The 20,391-nt window shown below is 45.3% G+C and overlaps 1 long non-coding RNA gene and 1 other non-coding gene across 2 annotated transcripts; both read right to left on the reverse strand.

Annotated features, from left to right (window-relative positions):
- Positions 1 to 5,149: 5,149 nt before the first annotated feature.
- Positions 5,150 to 5,257, reverse strand: LOC126000688 (U6 spliceosomal RNA). The gene has a single exon (XR_007492841.1). It is a non-coding gene; the product is annotated as a U6 spliceosomal RNA (small nuclear RNA).
- A 246-nt stretch (positions 5,258 to 5,503) lies between these two features.
- On the reverse strand, positions 5,504 to 12,234 carry LOC126000687 (uncharacterized). The gene is made up of 3 exons (XR_007492840.1): positions 12,084 to 12,234; positions 6,091 to 6,148; positions 5,504 to 5,597 (listed from the first exon to the last, which is right to left on the reverse strand). It is a non-coding gene; the product is annotated as an uncharacterized LOC126000687 (long non-coding RNA).
- Between the last annotated feature and the right edge of the window lie 8,157 nt (positions 12,235 to 20,391).

A 20,391-nucleotide genomic window follows, 5' to 3' on the forward strand; every position in this document is an offset into this window, starting at 1 on the left:
AGGTAAGGAGTTTGCCTTTCATGCAGAAGGAAGTGGTTTGAATTCCAGCATTCCATATGGTCCCTTGTGCCTGCCAGGGGCATTTTCTGAGCATAGAGCCAGGAGTAACCCCTGAGCGTTGCCGGGTGTGACCTAAAAAAAATGTAGAACTGGTTTAGATATACAGGACTATTGTGAAGCTAATAGACAGCCAGCACACAGTACAGAGTCCCCCTTAATTTAATGGGGTGTATTTATCACAGTGACGTTACAATTTAGTAAGTAAAGACAAAGCTCTATTCAGTCTTCTGCAGTCTTAATGTTTGTTTTTTTTTTTCTTCCTGTTCCAGGGTCCTGGCTCCTTTTGGTTGTGACAATTTTCTAGAATCCTTGTTCTTCTGATTTTGACAGCTGTGTGGATTACCAGTTAGGTAAATGCTCAAGATTTCCTTTTAGCTCTGCATGTAGGAATCACTCCTGGTGGGTCAGGGAACCATATGGAATGCTGGTGATTGAACCTGGTTGGCCTTATGCCAGGCAAATGCCCTACTCTGTATTATATCTCTGGCCCCTGACCATTCCTATTTATGAATGAAACGTTAAAATGGACTGAAAGTGCCATAAAAATGAGTAACACTCATTCTTGGGATATTTGACTACTAAAGCAATAACTTTCCATGAAATTCTATAAAAAAACTTTATTATTTATTTATCTGTATTTGAACTATACTTGTTGTGCTCAGGGTTGAATTCTAGTTCTGTGCCCAGGGAACACTACTGGTGGGGTTCAGAGGACTGTAAGTGGTGCCAATGATCAAACCAAGGTCAGCTGTATGCAAGGCAAGTGCCTTACTTTCAAGTCTATCTACCCATCCCCCCAAGTCTTCAATTATGCCATTATGCTGTACAGTTTAATTGTGTTGGTTTGGGGCTACACATAGAAGTGTTGGGATTGCTCCTGATAGTGTATGGGTGGGGGGAGAGGGGACCATGCAGTGCAACCCTTTGAGCTATAATTTCAAAAATGTTAGGCTTTCATTGTGATCTCTTTTGTGATTTCTGAACTATTTACACCTTTTTCACTTAAATGAAAACAGACCACAAAAGGAGGGGGAACAATAGTAGGGCAGACAGATAATTTGCTCTGTAGCCACCTGACCTTGATTAGATCCATGGTCCCTCATTCCAGTCCCCTGGGTACTGCCAGGAGTGTTCCCTGAGCACAAAGTCAGGAGTAAGCCCTGAGCACCATTGGGTGCGGGCAAAAAAAGAAAAAATTGGGGAGCCACACCCATTGATACTCAGGGGTTACTCCTGGCTATGCACTCAGAAATCGCTCCTGGCTTGGGGGACCATATGGGACGCAGGGGATCCATCCAAGGAGCTTCTTGCAAGGCAAACTCCTTACCACTGCACCACCGCTCCAGACCCCCCCCCCCAAATTTTTTTAAAGAAAGAAAATGGTTAGGACTAGTGCTACATAATACTATGGGTAAGGACTTGAATGTGACAGACCAGAGTTAGATCCCCAGCATCCCATATGATCCCCAGAATCTGCCAGGAGTGATTCTGACCTGAGTATGTCCTGAAAGCCAACATAAATAAAAAGAATTGATAAAAGAAAGTGTATTTAGGGGCGGGAGAGATAGCATGGAGGTAGGGAGTTTGCCTTGCATGCAGAAGGATGGTGGTTTGAATCTTGGCATCCCATATAGTCCCTGAGCCTGCCAGGAGTGATTTCTGAGCATAGAGCCAGGAGTGGCCCCTGAGCGCTGCCGGGTGTGATCCCCAAGAAAACCAAAAACCAAAACCAAAACCAAATAAAAACAACAAGAAAGAATGTGTATTTGTAGGTAAGAAGATAAAGGGTTAATGCGCATGTTCTGTACATTGTTTTTTTTTATTTGAATACCTTGATTACATACATGAATGTGTTTGGGTTTCAGTCATGTAAAGAACACCACCCATCACCAGTGCAACATTCCCATCACCAATGTCTCAAATCTCCCTCCTCCCCCCCATGGTAGGGCAATTTTTCTTATAATAATCTTTATTTAAACACCGTGATTACAAGTATGATTATAGTTGTATGATTACAGTCATGTAAAATACACCCAGGGGCAATTTTTGACCGCTTAGCCAGAAGTAACCCCTGAGCATCGAATGGGTGTTGCCCTAAAAACCAAAAAAAAAAAATCAATTCTTTCCAACTTGGCCTGTTGTTTCAACTTAATCTTAATCAAAAGCATAGCAAGGGGTGGGGCCAGACAGATAGCATGGAGGTAAGGCATTTGCTTGCATGCAGAAGGTCGGTGGTTCAAATCCCGGCATCCCATATGGTCCCCTGAGCCTGCCAGGAGCCATTTCTGAGTATAGAGCCAGGAGTAGCCCCCTGAGCGCTGCTGGGTGTAACAAAAAAAAAAAAAAAATAAATAAATAAATTAAATAAATAAAAAATAATAATAATAATAATAATAAGGGGCTGCAGATATAGCACAGTGGTAGGGCGTTTGTTTGCCTTGCAAGCGCTGACCCTGGACTAATGGTGGTTCAAAACCCGGCATCCCAAATGATCCCCTGTGTGTTCCAGGAGCGATTTATGAGCAGAGAGCCAGGAGTAATCCCTGAGTGTCACCCGGTTTGGCTCAAAAGCCAAAGAGAAAAAAATAGCAAGTGGGTGGAGAAGTGGTACAGGGGTTAGGGCACTTGACTTATTTGCACTTAAATCTCAGTCATCATCTGGAGGCTCCTGTGAATGTCTAGAATGGTGGGCTCAAAGGACTATATGGGCTGCTGGGGATCGAACCCCAGTCAGCTGCATGCAAGGCAAGCTCCTTGCCTGCTGTGCTATCACTTAGACCCTAAAACCATATTTTGAAGAGGTTATCTTTACTCCAATTCATGTACCATTCTTTTCTGTCAAAACTTAATTGACTATAGTTTTGAGGTTTTATCTTGGAGTCCTTGATTCTAACCTACTGGTCAGAATTCACTGGTATTACAGTACATGTTGCTTTTTTGGTATGGTTTATTTTGGGGGTCACATCTGACAATGCTCAGGGATTACTCCTGGCAAAGCTTGGGGTACTATATGAAATGTCACAGATTGAACCTGGGTCAGGCAAGACTGAATTATAATTTTTTTTTTTTGCTTTTTGGGCCACACCCTGTGACACTCAGGGGTTATTCCTGGCTATGCACTCAGAATTTGCTCCTGACTTGGGGGAGCATATGGAGGATCAAACTGCAGTCCTTTCTAGGTTAGCCTCATGCAAGGCAAATGCCCTACCCCTTGCGCCACCACTCCAGCCCTATAATTCTTTTTTTATTAACTCTTTTTTTTAAATATTTTTTTTATTTAAACACCTTGATTACATACATGATTGTGTTTGCTTATGGCTCTGCTTACTTTTTAATAGGGGCCAGCAGAGCTTGGCTGGGGAAGGATATGTGGTGCCAAGGATCACACTCAGGGCCATGCTCATACAGGTGAGCCCCTGGGCCTGTGGTCTGCAAAGCAAGGGGTCTCTCGCTCTCCAGTGCTTACAAATGAGCCCTGGCCCTTGATAGTGCTTACATATTTCTGTAAGATGAACTTTTAGAAAAATTTTTTCTTTTTTAGAAGAATTTCTTGGTCAAAGGATTTGAACATCTAAAATGGAAAGTGGGCCAGAAATGCATGTTAGTGGCAAATGTTATGCTCTGTATTTATGAGACCCAGTCCCTTTTTTGGCACGGAAACATGCACATAAATCAAAAAAATGCAAAGTGGAAAGATCCCACCAGATTCTCCTTCAACAGTGGTAGTGGCTGTGGCCAAGTTTTTCAACTTTTGCCAAGAGTACGCTACAAAGAACATCTCATCGTGGGGCTGGAGAAACAGCACAGTGGGTAGGGCACTTGCTTTGCACACAGCCAACCTGGGTTTGATTCCCAATATCCCATCTAGTCTCCTGAGCATCTGCAGGAGTGGTTCCAGAAAGCAGAGCTGGGAGGAACCCCTGAGCATCACCAGGTGTGGCTATAAAAACCAGGAAGAAAACAAAACAAAACAAAACAAAAGATCTTGTCTTAATATGTATACCACAGATTTAAGAATAATTTTAAGAGGCCGGGGCGGTGGCGCTAGAGGTAAGGTATCTGCCTTGCCAGCGCTAGCCTAAGACGGACCGCGGTTCGATCCCCTGGCGTCCCATATAGTCCCCCAAGCCAGGAGTGACTTTTGAGTGCATAGCCAGGAGTAACCCCTGAGCATCACCGGGTGTCGCTCCCCCCAAAAAATAATTTTAAATTTACTTTATTATTATTTTGGATTTTTAAATGGAGACTGTGATTTACAATGCTACTAATTATGGTTTCTGATGCACAAATTCCAACCCCATACCCATCATCCTGATTCAAGGTCCCCAAGTTCCCTCTTGACTAAGTGCTCCTCCCCAACTCAATTGTGTGGACCAGTTCTCCCATTTATGTTGCCTTTGGTCCTTCGTTGCTACCTCACTGTGTATCTAAGTCTCACCTAAGAGGTCATTCTGTATCTGTCTCTTCCCTTCAGACTGACTTCACTCAGCACAATCTCTAGTTAGTTCCAACTATGTTGCGTGCCACACATTTCTATCATCTTTTCATATGTATACGGGCCTTTCTTTTAGATTTTCTACATGATCCACTAAAATAATATATAGTACCCTGTCTGCATTTGAAACAGTTGGTTTTACCCAAAAGGAACGAACATTTAAATGAGGGTCAGGACACACAGAATAAGAGGTTTTTCTGTTCCACTGGCCTGGAGCCTGTGGGAAGGAACCAGGGTCTGTCAGGGTAGGAAAGGCTGGTCACAGAAGTAGCCAGACCCTCCCTCACTCAGACAGAGAATGGGGTGCAGGCCTTGTGTGGTCGCTGGGTATTAGACATTTCTGCTGAGATCGAGGCCATTCCAGTGGAGTCTGAGGACATTTCCCTCGTACCCTGACTATCAAGCCAGGATGTTTGAGCTTGTTTTTTGTATGTTTTGTGTTGGGGTCACACCTGCAGTGCTCAGGGTTTACTCTGGCCCTGTGCTCAGGGATCTTTTCTGAATATATAGTGCTGGGGATCAAACCCAGGCCAGAGATATTCAAGGCAAACTCTCTACCTGCTGTGCTATCACTCTGATCCCTATTTGAGTTTTTTAAACATGGAATTTTTCACAAATTTGTGTGTCCTTCTTGCACAAGGGGCTATGCTAATCTTCTCTGTATCATTCCAACATTAGTATATGTGCTGCCGAAGTGAGCACTCTGTTTGAGTTTTCTAAAAATCTACTTTATATAGTGGGGTTCCAGAAGACTTAGTTACAATATAAAAAAAAAAAAAAAAAAGAGAATCCCAGTTTCATAGATCCCAGTCCAAGAATATCTTTCAGAGACTATTGTTTTCTCTAGGCTGACATTTAAATCACAGGCCTCCTCTGCTCAGACCCCCCTGGCCTCAATCTATTAACTCATGCTACAAATGAGCCAGATTACAGCGGGAATCAACCTACCAGTCATAGGAGAAGGAGGAACTACCTTCCGTTTGGTTTTTTTGAAAAATCCATCCTCTGGGTTGTTGAAGTAGTATTTTCTGGTCAAGAAAGACTAGCGGGGGCCGGGAAGGTGGCGCTAGAGATAAGGTGTCTGCCTTGTAAGCGCTAGCCAAGGAACGGACCGCGGTTCGATCCCCCGGCGTCCCATATGGTTCCCCCAAGCCAGGGGCAATTTCTGAGCGCTTAGCCAGGAGTATCCCCTGAGCGTCAAACGGGTGTGGCCCAAAAACCAAAAAAAAAAAAAAAAAAAAAAAAAGAAAGACTAGCGGAGAAACAGAGCTTTTTTAAGTCTGAAAATCATGACAGCGTAACATCAAGCTATCACCCCAAATGTTCTTGGAATGGGCTGTTGTACTGAGGCAGCAGCCAATTTGGCAGGGGCCAGGGCACCTTAGCTGGGTCACATTTAAAAACAATCTGCAGGATGGGTGAGAGCACAGTGACAGCGACACCAGCCAGGCCGCAGCTGACAGTTCCCCGCCAACTCCAGTGCCCTGAACAAACACAGACTATGGCGCTCCGGAAAACAGAGAAAAAAAGAGTACCTGTTTGGGGATGTATTTTCCATTTTCCCTGAGGACTCTGCTCCGAATGAGGACTTGACTGAAAAACACAACAGAGACAAAAGGGATTTTGAAAAGCGTAATGCGAGAAGGCAAGAGAATTCGAAGACCCATTCAAACAAGAGAGGCCTGTTTGGCAGCACTGCTAGGCAGAAACTTTTCAAAATCTAAGTGTTCTGGGAGGAGGGAGACAATATGTAAAGCATGGGGGAGGCCCAGGCTCAATCTCTCATTTTGCAAGGATCCTGAGCACCAAATTGGGAGCATGGTCCCGAGTATGACATTCCCCGATGTAATACTACCCAATATTGCATTTATCCTAATAAACGAGTCTTTTAGAGTCTTTATGTTTTAAATGACCATGTTTCTCAACAGAGATTTCTTTCATTTGTTTTTGGGCCATAACCAGTGGTACTCAGGTTTTACTTCTGGCTCTGTGCTCGGGGATCACTCTTGGGGTGCCAGAACTTGAACTTGGGGAAGCCACGTGAATGGCAAGTACCATTACTCTGGCCCTGCAACAGAGATTTCTGAAGCACATACATTTGGGACTTTGTTTCTGAACCACAACCAGCAGTGCTCAGAGCTTACTCCTGGCTCTGCACTCAGGAAGCACTCCAGGTGGTGCTCAGGGGATCATATGGAATGTCAAGGATCAAACCTGGGTTGGTTATGTGCAAGGCAAGTGCCCTAATCATTGTATTATCACTCCAGCCCCATATCTGGGATACTGGTATACCCAGTCTTTTTTACACTGTAATAAATTAAGGAACTTCCTTTGAGTATGAGGTAGATATTGAATGCTACTCAGAAATCTTGGAGATGGGAAAAGGATAATTAAATGTTGCAGGAAAATACAGAATTAAGTACAGGATTCGAGAGGGCTGTACTCTCGTATCAGGATTAGACAACAAAGAGAAACCAGGTTCAGAGTGCTTTCAGCTTTTAGGAAACATCTGTTGAATTAGTTAATTATTTGGCAATAGTTGTCAGTTACTAGAGATCACAAAGGGGCTAGAGAGACGGTTCAATGGTTTGAGCATATGCTTGGTATGTGAGAACCCTGGGCTTGATATCCAGCACTACAAGGTCTCTTGAGCATCACTGGGAGCAGCCCTTGAGTTCAGAGCCAAGAGTAGTCCTTTAAATCTCAATCACTAGGGGCCAGAGAGATAGCACAGCAGTAGGGCATTTGCCTTGTGCGCAGCTGACCCGGGATGAACTGGGTTTGATTCTCAGCATCCCATATGCCACCCCACCCCAAGCCTGCCAGGAGCCCCCAAGCCTGCCAGGAGTGATTTCTGAGCGCAGAGCTAGGAATAACCCTTGAGCGCCACCAGGTGTGGCCCAAACCTAAAAAAACAAAACACAAAACACCCCACCCCAAAAAATCCTCAGAGAGAGATAAACACAGAATAGTCTCATCTATGGGTTTTAAGAAAAATAGACATTATTGTAATAATGCCCAGAGACAACAGAGATGAGGTCTGGAAGGACTAGTTCACGATATGAAGCTCACCACAAAGAGTGGTGAGTGTAGTCAGAGAAATAACTACACTGACAATTATCGTAAAAATGTGAATGAGTGAGGGAAGTAGAAAGCCTGTCTGGAGTACAGGAGAGGGTGGGGTAGGGAGGAGGGAGATTTGGGACATTGATGATGGGAATACATTGGTGAAGGGGGGTGTTCTTTATGTGACTGAAACCCAACTACAATCATGTCTGTAATCAAGGTGCTTAAATAAAGATATTAAAAAAAAAGTGCCATCACTAATAATAAAGTAGTCCCTTAGCACTACCAGGTGTGGCCCAAAAATCCAAAGGGGGGGCCCGGAGAGATAGCACAGTGGCATTTGTCTTGCAAGCAGCCGATCCAGGACCAAAGGTGGTTGGTTCAAATCCCGGTGTCCCATATGGTCCCCCGTGCCTGCCAGGAGCTATTTCTGAGCAGACAGCCAGGAGTAACACTGAGCACCGCTGGGTGTGGCCCAAAAACCAAATCCCCCCCCCCCAAAAAAAAAATCCAAAGGGGGAGGCCGGAGTGATAGCACAGTGGGTAGGGTGATCTGGGTTAGACCCCTGGCATCCCATATGGTCCCTGAGCCTGCCAGGAGCGATTCTTGAGTGCAGAGCCAGAAGTAACCTCTGAGCACTACCAGGTGTGGCCCCAAAACAAAACAAACAAAAATTAAAAGGGGGAACATTAGTGCTGTGATGCTAATATACAAACACTCCAGAAATCAAAAGCATTCCTTGATTCAGTCAGACTCTTGAAAAGAAAAAGAACACAGGATAATGTACTCAGGCTGTGAAGGCAGCTCGAAGGGCTGGAACGTGGTTGGCTGGCAAAGCCTCAGGTTCCAATCCTACATGGTCACCCAAGTACCACACTGGGAGTAAACCTACCCAAACCCCTAGAAAAATAAAACACAAAACATTCTAAGGTTGGAGACGGGTTTAAGTCCTGACTGCCACTTAGCAGCTATGTAATTGTGGGCAAACCATTAAAATTCCTTTTACCTCTTCACATTCTGTACAATGAAGGACTGTTCCCTCACAGGGCTAACGTGCAGTGAGGGATAAAGATCTGCAAAGGCAAAGATCTGCAGGATTAGATGGGAAGTGAGACTGCTGTGGCGTGGGGAGGGCAGAGGGGTGGATTCTGAGTGCCCAAATTAGAGGGTGTTTTCACTGAGTCAGAAAGCCAAGATTTTTGAGAAGGCTCTAAAGAGAGGACAATTTAATAGTAAACTAGTATTTGTATGAGTGCGTGTGTGGGTGCAAGGTTGCTTACCCATTATACTATCTCTCTAGCCCAAGAATTTCATATTCTCAAAGATATTTGTTTATATCCTTTCCAAAGAGTTAGTGTATTTTTTAAGCTTTAGGACATCTTAAACAAAATATACATATTGGGCCTGGTGCAATAGCACAGTGGGTAGGGTCCTTGTCTTGCATGTAGCTGATTCAGGGTTGGATCCCTGGAGCCCTATATGGTCCCCTAACCACTTCTAAGAGTGATTGCTGAGCATCACTGGTGTGGCTCAAAAACCAAAACCAAAGCCAAAACAAATACAAAATCTACATATTATTCCCAAATGTGGTCTTGAACATTTTATTCAGGCACAATCATTTAAAAAAATTTTTTTAAGGGCTGGAGAGATTAGCACAGCAGTAGGACATTTACTTTGCATGCGACCGACCTGGGAGGAACCCATTTCGATTCCCGGCATCCCATAAGGTTCCCCCAGTCTGCCGGGGTTGATTGAGTGTAGAAGCCAGGAGTAGCCCCTGAGTGCAGCTGAGTGTGGCCCCCAAACCAACCAACCAATCAATCAATAAAGTTAAAAAAAATTTTTTTTAAAGTCTGATAAGTTTTGAGACAATGACACTTTGAGACAATGACACTTTTAGAAGAAATCCAATGTCCCATGTGGTAATCTTTCTTTTTATTTTTTTGTTTTGTGTTTGGGTCACACCCGGCAGTGCTCGGGGGTTACGCCTGGCTCTGCACTCAGAAATTGCTCCTGGCAGGCTCAAGGGACCAAATGGGATGCCAGGATTCGAACCACCATCCTTCTGCATGCAAGGCAAATGCCTTACTTCCACGCTATCTCTCCGGCCCTGGTGATCTTTAATGCCACTGAAAACACACAATTAAACAATCAACTAAAACACCATGGTTTTTAACAACTAAAAACCATCTCTTGCTTTGGATTTGTCCCAGCAGAGAATTTCCTGCACAGGATCCCACCCACACAAGGACTGGGCTGACACAGTCACAGCACGTCAGAAATGATAGGTGAGGTTGAGTTTTCATAGTAACAATGACTATTCTTTACGTACTACTGCCCCCAAGGGGGCCTTTACAGAAATCTGTGGAAACAGGGCTGGAGTAGTGGAGCAAGCGGTAGAGCATTTGCCTTGCCTGTGCCAGCCTAGGACAGACCATGGTTCGATCCCCTGGTGTCCCATATAGTCCCCTGAGCCAAGAGCGATTTCTGAGAGCATAGCCAGGAGTAACCTGAGTGTCACCGGGTGTGGCCCAAAAAATAAAAACCAAAAATAAAAAAAAGAGAGAGAGAGAGAGAGAAAGAAAGAAATCTGTGGAAGGGTTGTATAGTCAAACTGATGGAAAGAGAATGGAGCTGGAGTGACAGTATAGCCGGTAGGTGCTTGCCTTGCACATGGCCAATCCAGGTTTGATCCCTGGCATCCCATATGGTTCTTCTCCTGAGCACCACCAGGAGTGATTTCTGAGTGCAGAGCTGAGAGCAACCCCTGAGCATTACTGGGTGTGGCCCCAAAGCAAAACAAAACAAAACAGAAAAACCAAAGTAATGGGAAGTAGAGGAAAGAGAACACCTAACTTTCATTCCTCAGGTACCTGGTAAGGGATGCCAAGGATTTGCTGGTGCTGGCTACAGATAGAATACAAATACTAGGTAAAGCGTCTGCCTGGCAAGTACGAGCCTAGGACGGACTGCAGTTTGATCCCCCGGCATCCCATATGGTCCCCCAAATCAGGATCGATTTCTGAGCGCAGAGTCATGAGTAACCCCTGAGCATCACTGGGTGTGGCCCAAAAGCCAATAAAAGACAAAAACAAAAAACCAAGTGTCCACTGCATGGCAGTGCGAAGAGCTCTAACTTGGAAAGTAGAGTGAAGCCCTGCCTGTCACTATGTGTGACCAAGAAACTTATAGGGACAAGAATCCCACCTCAAACAGAAACACTTTAAATTCCATTTAAATAAAATATTCCTTTTTGGTGGTGCTGGGAATTGAATCTAGGACCTCCCAAATAGGCATGCTGTCTCCCCTTTGAGCTACATTTCAAGTTAGATAAATAATATTTAGTGAAAAATGATTTCATGCTTTACGCAATGAAGTTAAGTGCTGATGAAAGCGAGTGGAACCAACCAAGTTTGGCAGTTGGTGAGAAAAAAAATAAGTTTTTTTTTTTTTTTTAAGATGAGGGGAAGAACAGGTTTATAAGGTAGAGCAGGAGGAACCAGTATGGCACAGGAAAGGTTACATCTCTCATAAGCCAGGGCCTGCCATTAACTTAATTTTTTTTCTGTCATTAATTTTATTGAAATGTGTGTTTTGGGAATGAGACCTCCCTATGGTCCAGGGAGGCCTGGCACTTCCTAACTCAAACTGGTTTTGAATCTGGAGAAGAAAGGTAGGAGTGTTAATTCATGGCAACTCATATGGGTTAGACAAACTCCTCAGTAAGAATGCAGGATGATAGTGTTCATTTAGAAGGAAAGTATGGGATACTTCCAACTAACAGATTAAGTGCTTGCCTCTCAGGGGTTTGAATATGGCCATGCTCCAAGTTAAACTCTAGACTGTATGGGGGATATGAACAAGAAATTGAGATAGGTAAGACAGTTTTATGGATTTTTTTTCGTATTCATGCTTTTTTTTTTTTTTTTTTTTTTTTTTTTTTTTGGTTTTTGGGCCACACCCGGTGACGCTCAGGGGTTACTGCTGGCTATGCGCTCAGAAGTCGCTCCTGGCTTGGGGGACCATATGGGACGCCGGGGGATCGAACCGCGGTCCGTCTCCTAGGCTAGCGCAGGTAAGGCAGGCACCTTACCTCCAGCGCCACCGCCCGGCCCCTCATGCTTTTTTTTTTAAATAAAAAAGTTAAACATGGAAGAGTTTGGGGGGGGGGTTCAGAGAGAAATCCTGGAGGAAGGTAAAAGACCAAGCTACCAGTAGTAACCTACGGAGTTGGGTCATTGCCTAAGTCCCCAAGAGAACCATCCACCCATCCAAAAATGCAATCTCCAAGTGGGGTTCTCATGGGGGAACACCCTAATCATCGCCCCCCATTCTCTGTGGAACCCAGATCGCTGGGGCAGAGTGGGCAAGGGTGGGCAGCCTGCAATGTCCCTATTGGCTCAACCAAGGTCATGGATGGGAGGCTGGTCATGGGGGGGGGGGCTGGCAGAGCTCACTGACCTGTCAGACACTTGCTCCTGGGTGAGCTTCTTATCGCTCTGCAACAGGATAGACACGTAATGGCGGATCATCCTCACGAAGAAGGTGATGATGACGATGGGTAGGACCACCCAGAGGCGAATGTTGGAGTCCAGCAGCAGCTCAGGACCCGCCATCTCCCACCCCCCCAGTTCTTGGAGAGGCTCACTTCCGGCGCGCGGGGATGACGTCGAGGCACGCGCAGGCGCACTCGGCGAGCGGGCGTTCCGGCGGCTTCGAAAAGGCACAAAGTAGGTGGCGCGCCGGAAGTAACTCAATTCGAGGCGCGACTGGATGACGTCAAAGCGTGCGCCGACGCATTCCGTAGGCGGAGCAGCGCTCTACGTAGGCGGAGCTGCGCCGGGACCGGGAAAGTTCACCAGGAGGGCAAGTGTCTGCGCATGTGCACCCGCGCGCTGCTTGGCGGAGCTGCTGGCCCTGGGGTTGCCTCGACCTCCGCTCTGCACCCCACTTCTCTTCCTTCTCGGCCTCCTGGCGTGGACAGCCGGACAGGTAGACCCCCAAAAGGGCCCGGAAAGTGGCCGGGAGTGGGGTTGGCCCTGTTAGCGCGTCGATTTGGGGGACCTGGTCCTGTTGTTGGCCTGATGTCTGTGGATTCGGTTGCAGGCATGACGGACCTCACCCCCAACACACCCCCAAAATCAACGCTAGAGGATGGAAATATGGGGAGCTAGTTGCTGGGCCATGCACTCACTCACTGCCAAGTCCTGGTTCAGGATCTCTACACTGCCTGGGTTAGGCCCAACGCAGCCAAATAATTGCTCAGACCTGCCCTCCCCTCCCTTTCCCTTCCCCAGCCCCTAAGTCAGTTTGCAATTTTGCATTTTGGGGACCCTTTATTATAAAATTATTGTATATTTATTGCCCTTTATTATAATCAAGGGCAAGCGAAGTGGTAGGAAGACGAACGAGAGAGATCTCAGAAATCAATAGCACAGCATGTTTAGGAGTTTGCCTGGCTTCCATCTTTTGTACCACAAAATGGCCCTAGGAGCTCTCAGAGTGAACCCCCTTTTTTCAGCCTGCAGACATCATCAGTTGTGGTCCCAAACTTCTCCCCACCAAATAAAAGTTCCTTTGTTCCCCCCTCAAAGGAGACTAGTGTTCTCCATTTCCTGAAAGCTAGAGGGTCAGAGAGAGAATACAGCTAGCTGGTAGGGTCCTTGCCTTGTAGACTGGTAGCTGACCTGGGTTCAATTCCTGGTTTATCATATTATGGCCCTCTGAGCACCCTTAGGAGTAAGTGTCGAATGCACATCCCAGAGTAACTTAACCTCTGAACCCCACCAGGTGCAAATTTTGCGGAAGGCTGGAAACAGGCTGGAGAGATAGCACAGTGGTAGGGCATTGTATGCAGATGGATGGTAGTTCGAATCCCAGCATCCCGTGTGGTCCCCCAAACCTGCCAGGAGCAATTTCTGAGCACTGAGCTGGCAGTAACCCCTGAGCACCACCTGGTGTGACCCAAAACAAAACAAAAGGCTGGAAACAGTACCATTTAGCAGTAAGTTCTGCTTTGAGTGAATGTTCTAGAAGGCACAGGAATTGTGCCCTAGGGCTCCCAAGAAATTAGCATGACTAATGGGGTCTTCTGTTCTAGGATCCCCACATCGCAAGGTGGGCTAAAGATCCCAAGGCCTAGCAGAACCCTGAGGACATAGAGTTCTGGGAGGAAGAGGGCAGTGTTTAAGGAAAGGAAGTGAGACCTGGAGAGGCCTGGTCCTAAGTGTGGCCTCCTCCCTCTGCTGCCTATCACTAAATCACAGGCTTTTTTCTTCACTTGTAGGTTGTTTGCTGCCTCTTTAACTCTTTTCCCTGCTTTAAAAATCACTTTCTGGGGCCGGAGAGATAGCATGGAGGTAAGGCGTTTGCCTTTCATGCAGGAGGTCATTGGTTCGAATCCCAGCACCCCATATGGTCTACTGTGTCTGCCAGGGGCAATTTCTGAGCCTGGAGCCAGAAATAACCCCTGAGCACTGCCGGGTGTGACACAAAAACCACCAAAAAAAAAAATCACTTTCTGGGAATGTTTGAGTGAGAGACTTAATGCTTCCTTTATCTTCCCACTCACGGTAGCCTAAATTTCCTTGTAACCCTCAAAGCTCACTTATCTTTTCTTGTACAGCTATCCTGAGTGCAGAGCCTGGATTAAGACCAGAGCACTGCTGGGTGTGACCCCCAAAATAAAAACAAAACAAACAAAAAAGAATTTTTTTGTTTTTATTTTGTTTGGGGGGAGCACACAAAAAGAATTTTTTTTTTTTTTTTTTTAGGTTTTGGGTCACACCCAGCAGCGCTCAGGGGTTCCTCCTGGCTCTATGCTCACAAATTGCTCCTGGCATGGTCAGGGGACCATATGGGATTCGAACCACCGTCCTTCTGCATGCAAGGCAAACACCTTACCTCCATGCTATCTCTCTGGCCCCTGAAGAAATTTTAAATTAAAATTCAGTATGCTCAAAACACAATATAGTTTCATGAAACAAAGTATATACCTTTACTTTATGTGTTCAGGGTCTGTTACAACTAGTTTTCTCTTTAGCCAGACCATTTTCTTCTCGGTGAAAGATAAAATACTCAAAATCTGATATTCAAAATTCCTCATTACCTAGCCCCAAGCTTCAGCTCTTTTAACTCGGTTGAAATTAATGGTTGAATTTAATGTCTGGGCTTGTACTTGCTGTTGGTAGCCATCACAAATGAGATGGACATGAGTCAGAGCTTACTGGGGAGACGTCGGAGATCTTAGAATAGAGTCACAGATGCCTCTACATGATTGTTTAAGTGCATTCTCCAGATCTAAATACTGCCTTTTTTTTTTTTTTAAGCAAGTTGAAGGTATCTAATATTTTTTGTACATTTTGTTACTTTTCTAATGTTAAAGTTTATTATAGGGACTGCAGCGATAGCACAGCAGGTAGGGTGTTTGCTTTGCTGGTGTGTGTTTGCTTTGCTGTCTACCCAGGTTTGATCCCCCAGCATCTCATATGGTCCTCTAAGCCTGCCAGGAGTAACCACTGAGCCCCACTGGGTGTGGCCCAAAACACCACAAAGTAATTTATGATACTGGTTACTGCACCCCACACCCATCAAAGTGCCCATGATACGCCATCATTGTCAGGTCTCTTCTGGTCCAATTCCAGTTGAAGGTTTATGACAACCCTGCACTAAGCAAGTATCATTTTCATTTAGTAACAGCATGTTTTCACTTAGATAGCATGCTTTTGCTCGTTTTGTAGAGTGCAGTATAATGTAAGTGAAACCTAATGTGTGGCTAGGGTCAGAGAGATAGCAGTGGAAGGTGCTTGCTTTGTAGGAAGTTGAACTGGGTTTGATCACAGCATCCCATGTGGTCTCCCCAGCACCACCAGGAGTGATTCCTGAGTTCAGAGCCCAAAGTAACCTCTGAGCATCGCCTTGTGTGACTCAACCAACTACATGGGGTTGGTGAGATACTACAGAGGGTAGGGCACTTGCCTGGCACACAGCAAACCTGGATTCAGTCTCTGTTACCACGTATGGTCACCTGAGTCTTCCAGAAGTGATTACATTGGTGCAAAGTCACATATTCTGGTGTGGCCCCAAAACGAAACAGGTTCAGGCCCAGAGAGCAAGTGAAAGGCTTTCTTTGCATGAGGTGACCAGCTTCAGTCCTTGTTACTACATATGTCCCCCTGAGCCCAGCAGGAGTACTGTCAGGTGTGGTCCAAAAAGCCAAAAAATTAATTAAGGACACACTAGAAAAGCCAGCATCCTGAACATGCTTATAGTGGGTTCTATTTTAGGCAGTCATGATCTCAGTTTTGATAAAAGAGTTGTCATTTTCTGGATTCTATTAACTTCTCAATTTCTAAAATTTCTAGAAGGTGACTTCTGTTTTTTCTCCCCCCCCCCCCCCCCGTCCCCTCTTTCATTCCTTCTTTCCCTCTCTCCCTGTATCCCAATCTCCATCTCCATGCCCAGCTGTGCTCAGAACTTACTCTGAGCTCTGCACTCAGGGATCACTCCTGGTGGGCTGGGGAAGCATGCAAGGTCTCAGGGATAGAAACTAGGTCTGTTCTGTGCAAAGCAGGTACCTTACCCACTGTACTTTCTCTCCAATATCCATCCTCCCTACAAAAAATTAAAACTATTGATTGCAGTTCTATAATTTTTTTCCTTTGGTTTTTGGGTCACACTCAGCAGCCCTCAAGGGTTACTCCTGGCTCTACGATTAGAAATTGCTCCTGGCAGGCTTGGGGGACCATATGGGATGCCCGGATTTGAACCACCGTCCTTTTGCATGTGAGGCCAACGCCCTACCTCCATGCTATCTCTCCAGCCCCGCAGTTCTATCATTTTCAATACTATACTGTTCATGATGGTTTCCTGTGCACATAGTTCCAGCACCACTCACATCACAAATGTTCTCATTTTGCTCCAGAAAGTAATTCTCCACTCCTCCCCCCTCCCAGGAAATCATTTAACTACAAAAGACTTGGAAAATGGTTTTCAAAAGAAAACGACTGTCAAGCTCCGAGGATAAAGAGAGCCAGAGAGAATATGGTTCCAGTAAGTGTCTGCCCATTTATCGTTTATTTTGTATAACAGATGTGTGAGATGCTTTTAGAGACAAAAAGTTCCTCTTTTCATGTTCTTGGAATAATTGAAGATTCATGGATGGAGGACACAGAATTTAAAATACACGATTAATGTTGGGTTTCTGACCTTGAGTGCATGTCTGACTTTGACCATCCTCATCATCCCTGCACCTCAGCGTCCACCTCCATAGAGGAAATGGTATTAGAAACCTTATAGATTCTAGAACACAAAATGAGGACGTAGTCTATTTCCTTTGCTTGGGGCTATCTTTTGTGTTTTAGTCCACACATTTTGGATTCATGGGCTATTCCCAACTTAGATCACTTCCAGCTATGCTGGGCCTCCCTCTTGCAAAGCATTCGTTCACATAGCTCTCCTGCCTGAGCCTTTACCCTTTTCTTCAATAGAGTTGAGTCTTGGTAGATGCAATGATAGTCATGCATAATGGAGCAATAAGAGTATCTCTTGGAGGGTCTGGAGCGATAGCACAGCAATAGTGCATTTTTGTCTTGCACGCAGCCAATCCAGGATGGACCTGGTTTGATCCCCGGTGTCCCACATGGTCCTCTAGCCAGGAGCAATTTCTGAGCACATAGCCAGGAATAACTCCTGAGCATCACCGGGTGTGGACCAAAAACCAAAAAAAAAAAAAGGGGGTCTTTTGGAGCAAGGACACCTGAGGAAAACAACCAGCAGATGTGGTCTGTGGAAGAACATGTTCAGAAAAGACCTCAAGTATTCTAGGAGGAAGTTGGTGGACTTTTCATTTATTGTACTCATCTACTCAGTTCTGGCAGTTCTGATTATTAGTTAGATTTCTTTTTTGTTTTGTTTTTGGACCACACCCGATGGTGCTTAGGGGTTACTCCCGGTTCTATACTCAGGAATTAACTCCTGGCTGTGCTCGGGGGAATTTATGGAATGGCCAGAATTAAACCCAGGTTAGCTGTTTATAAGGCCCTCCTTACTCCCTGTACTGCTGCCCAGGCCTCAGGTTAGATTGATTTCTTACTAGGCTCTAGACATTGGATTTGGCACATTATAATATACAGTTGCTATGGATATAAATACTTACTGGCTTTTCTTGTTGTCTAATTATATCAGTATTGTTTTATATATGCAATGGGGACTGGATCAATAGTACTGCAGTTAAGGCACTTGTTTCGCATGCAACTGTCTCAGGTTTGATCTCCAGCACCCTCTAAGGTCCTTTGAGTACTTCCAGGAGTAAATCCTGAGCACAGCTTGATATGGCCTCAAAACTCATTAAAAAATTGCTGCAGGCATCTTGCGTCTCAGCAACCCTAATGGGGGAAATATTCTTCACGAGAGAAAAGCGGGTGAATGTGAGCGGCCGGGCGGAATATGAAATAGGAAATAATGAAACCACACACAAGTATGTGAAGACAACACATTTTCTGGCAAGCATGTGACGACTTTACTCTTCTGTGTTGGTAGTACATATATATGGGAAACCCATTAGGCAGGAAAGGAATGTCTGCATTGACAAAAGGCTGGAGTCATAGAAAAACAGAAATATTAACAGCAGTCCCTGCTAAAATATGCATATTAAAACTAGTCAGTGCAGGGCTGGAGAGATAGCATGGAGGTAAGGCATTTGCCTTGTATGCAGAAGAACAGTGGTTCGAATTCCGGCTTCCCATATAGTTCCCCATGCCTGCCGGTGCAATTTCTGAGTGTAGAGCCTGGAGTAACCCCTGAGCATTGCTGGGTATGACCCCCCCACCCCCCGCCAAATATATACAAACTAGCCAGTGCAGGTAAAAAGAATCTACTAGAGCTAGGAAGTAGGAGGTAGCATAATAAAGAGAAGGGGGTGTAGCTAGATTAGAAAGGAGGATCTATATCAAAATATAAAGAACTTGTTTGCTGTTATTTGGGGGTGGGGGTCCCCCCCATGGCAGGTGATAGTGTAGGTAGAAACTGTTTTACTACTTAGAAGCTAAAACCAGAAAAGCAGGTTTGCTTCTTAGCTGGCCGACTTGCTTTTAGGATGCAGATTTTTTGGGCCAGAGGGGAAACTCTTTGTAGACTTGGTGCTGAAATTTCTCTGAGCAAAGTAATTAATTGACTGAGACCATATTTTGGCCTGTGATTTTTTTTTTTTTACAAGGGAGAGGATATGCCAGATAATAAGAAAGACATTGCAATGTCACTACCATAGCATAAATTTCAGAAATATTGCTAGAAATCCATGTAGGGGATATACTAACGTCCACCACCAGGCTTGGTGGCTAAATATTTTTGGGGAATTATCAGCTCCCTGCTCCACGAAAATCCGTAGATACATCTGGTGGGCCTGCTGAATTCCCCTTAAAAGGAGATGCCTTATATGGTGTGCCCCCCCCCCCAATTTTTTTTTTTCTGTGTGCAGTCCTTGTACATATGGACTCTACCAGAGCACCTTGTTCCAAGAAACTGAGACACCTCTTCTCGTTAATGGGTTTTTGGTTTTGTTTTTTGGGCCATACCTGGTGGCACGCAGGGAGTTACTTCTGGCTCTGAGCTCAGAAATCACACCTGGCAGGTTCAGGAGGCCATATGGGATGCCATATGGGGAATCGAACCCAGGTCGACTGTGTGCCAGGCAAACACCCTCCCCACTGTGCTATCGCTCTGGCCTCAGGACATTTTATTTTTTATTTATTTATTTTTTTTTTGTTTTTGGGCCACACCCGGTGACGCTTAGAAGTCGCTCCTGGCTTGGGGGGACCATATGGGACGCCGGGAATCGAACCGCGGTCCATCTAAGGCTAGCGCAAGTAAGGCAGGCACCTTACCTCCAGTGCCACCGCCCGGCCCCAGGACATTTTATTTTATTTTATTTATTTATTTATTTATTTATTTTGGTTTTTGGGCCACACCCGTTTGACGCTCAGGGGTTACTCCTGGCTATGTGCTCAGAAATCGCCCCTGGCTTGGGGGGACCATATGGGACGCCGGGGGATATAACCGTGGTCCGTTCCTTGGCTAGCGCTTGTAAGGCAGACACTTTACCTCTAGCGCCACCTTCCCGGCCCCGACATTTTATTTTTAAGGTACCATACATACTGCTAATGTTAGAGTTTCATGCATACATCATTCTAACTCCATACCCTATACCCAGAGTATTTTTTTTGTTTGTTTGTTTGTTTTTTGTTTTTTGGGCCACACCCGGTGACGCTCAGGGGTTACTCCTGGCTATGTGCTCAGAAGTCGCTCCTGGCTTGGGGGACCATATGGGACACCAGGGGATAGAACCGCGGTCCATCCTAGGCTAGTGCAGGCAAGGCAGGCACCTTACCTCTAGCGCCACCGCCTGGCCCCCTATACCCAGAGTATTAACTTGCTTGAACAGCTTTGAGAATGATAAAAATATCCATTCCAAAACTTGGGTAGAATTAAGCTTTGGAAGAAAATTCTAAATAAAATAAGTAAAAAAGGAGAAAATCCTGATACTTAAAATATCTGTAACTCCCCCTATTAATTACATGCCATCATTAATTAGTGTAATTAATTGCATTATTATTATCATCCCACATTGGATGATGCTCAGGGACTGTTCCTCAGAGAGTGGGGGTCACTTCTTATATGGCTTGGGATTGATGCAGTGCTGAAACTCTAACCCCAGTATCCCACATGTTCACTGCTCCGTGAGTGATTGCCAAACCTTGATTATGCATTCTAA

This window comes from Suncus etruscus, unplaced genomic scaffold, assembly GCF_024139225.1.
Source record: "Suncus etruscus isolate mSunEtr1 unplaced genomic scaffold, mSunEtr1.pri.cur scaffold_120_ctg1, whole genome shotgun sequence".
NCBI lineage: Eukaryota > Metazoa > Chordata > Mammalia > Eulipotyphla > Soricidae > Suncus > Suncus etruscus.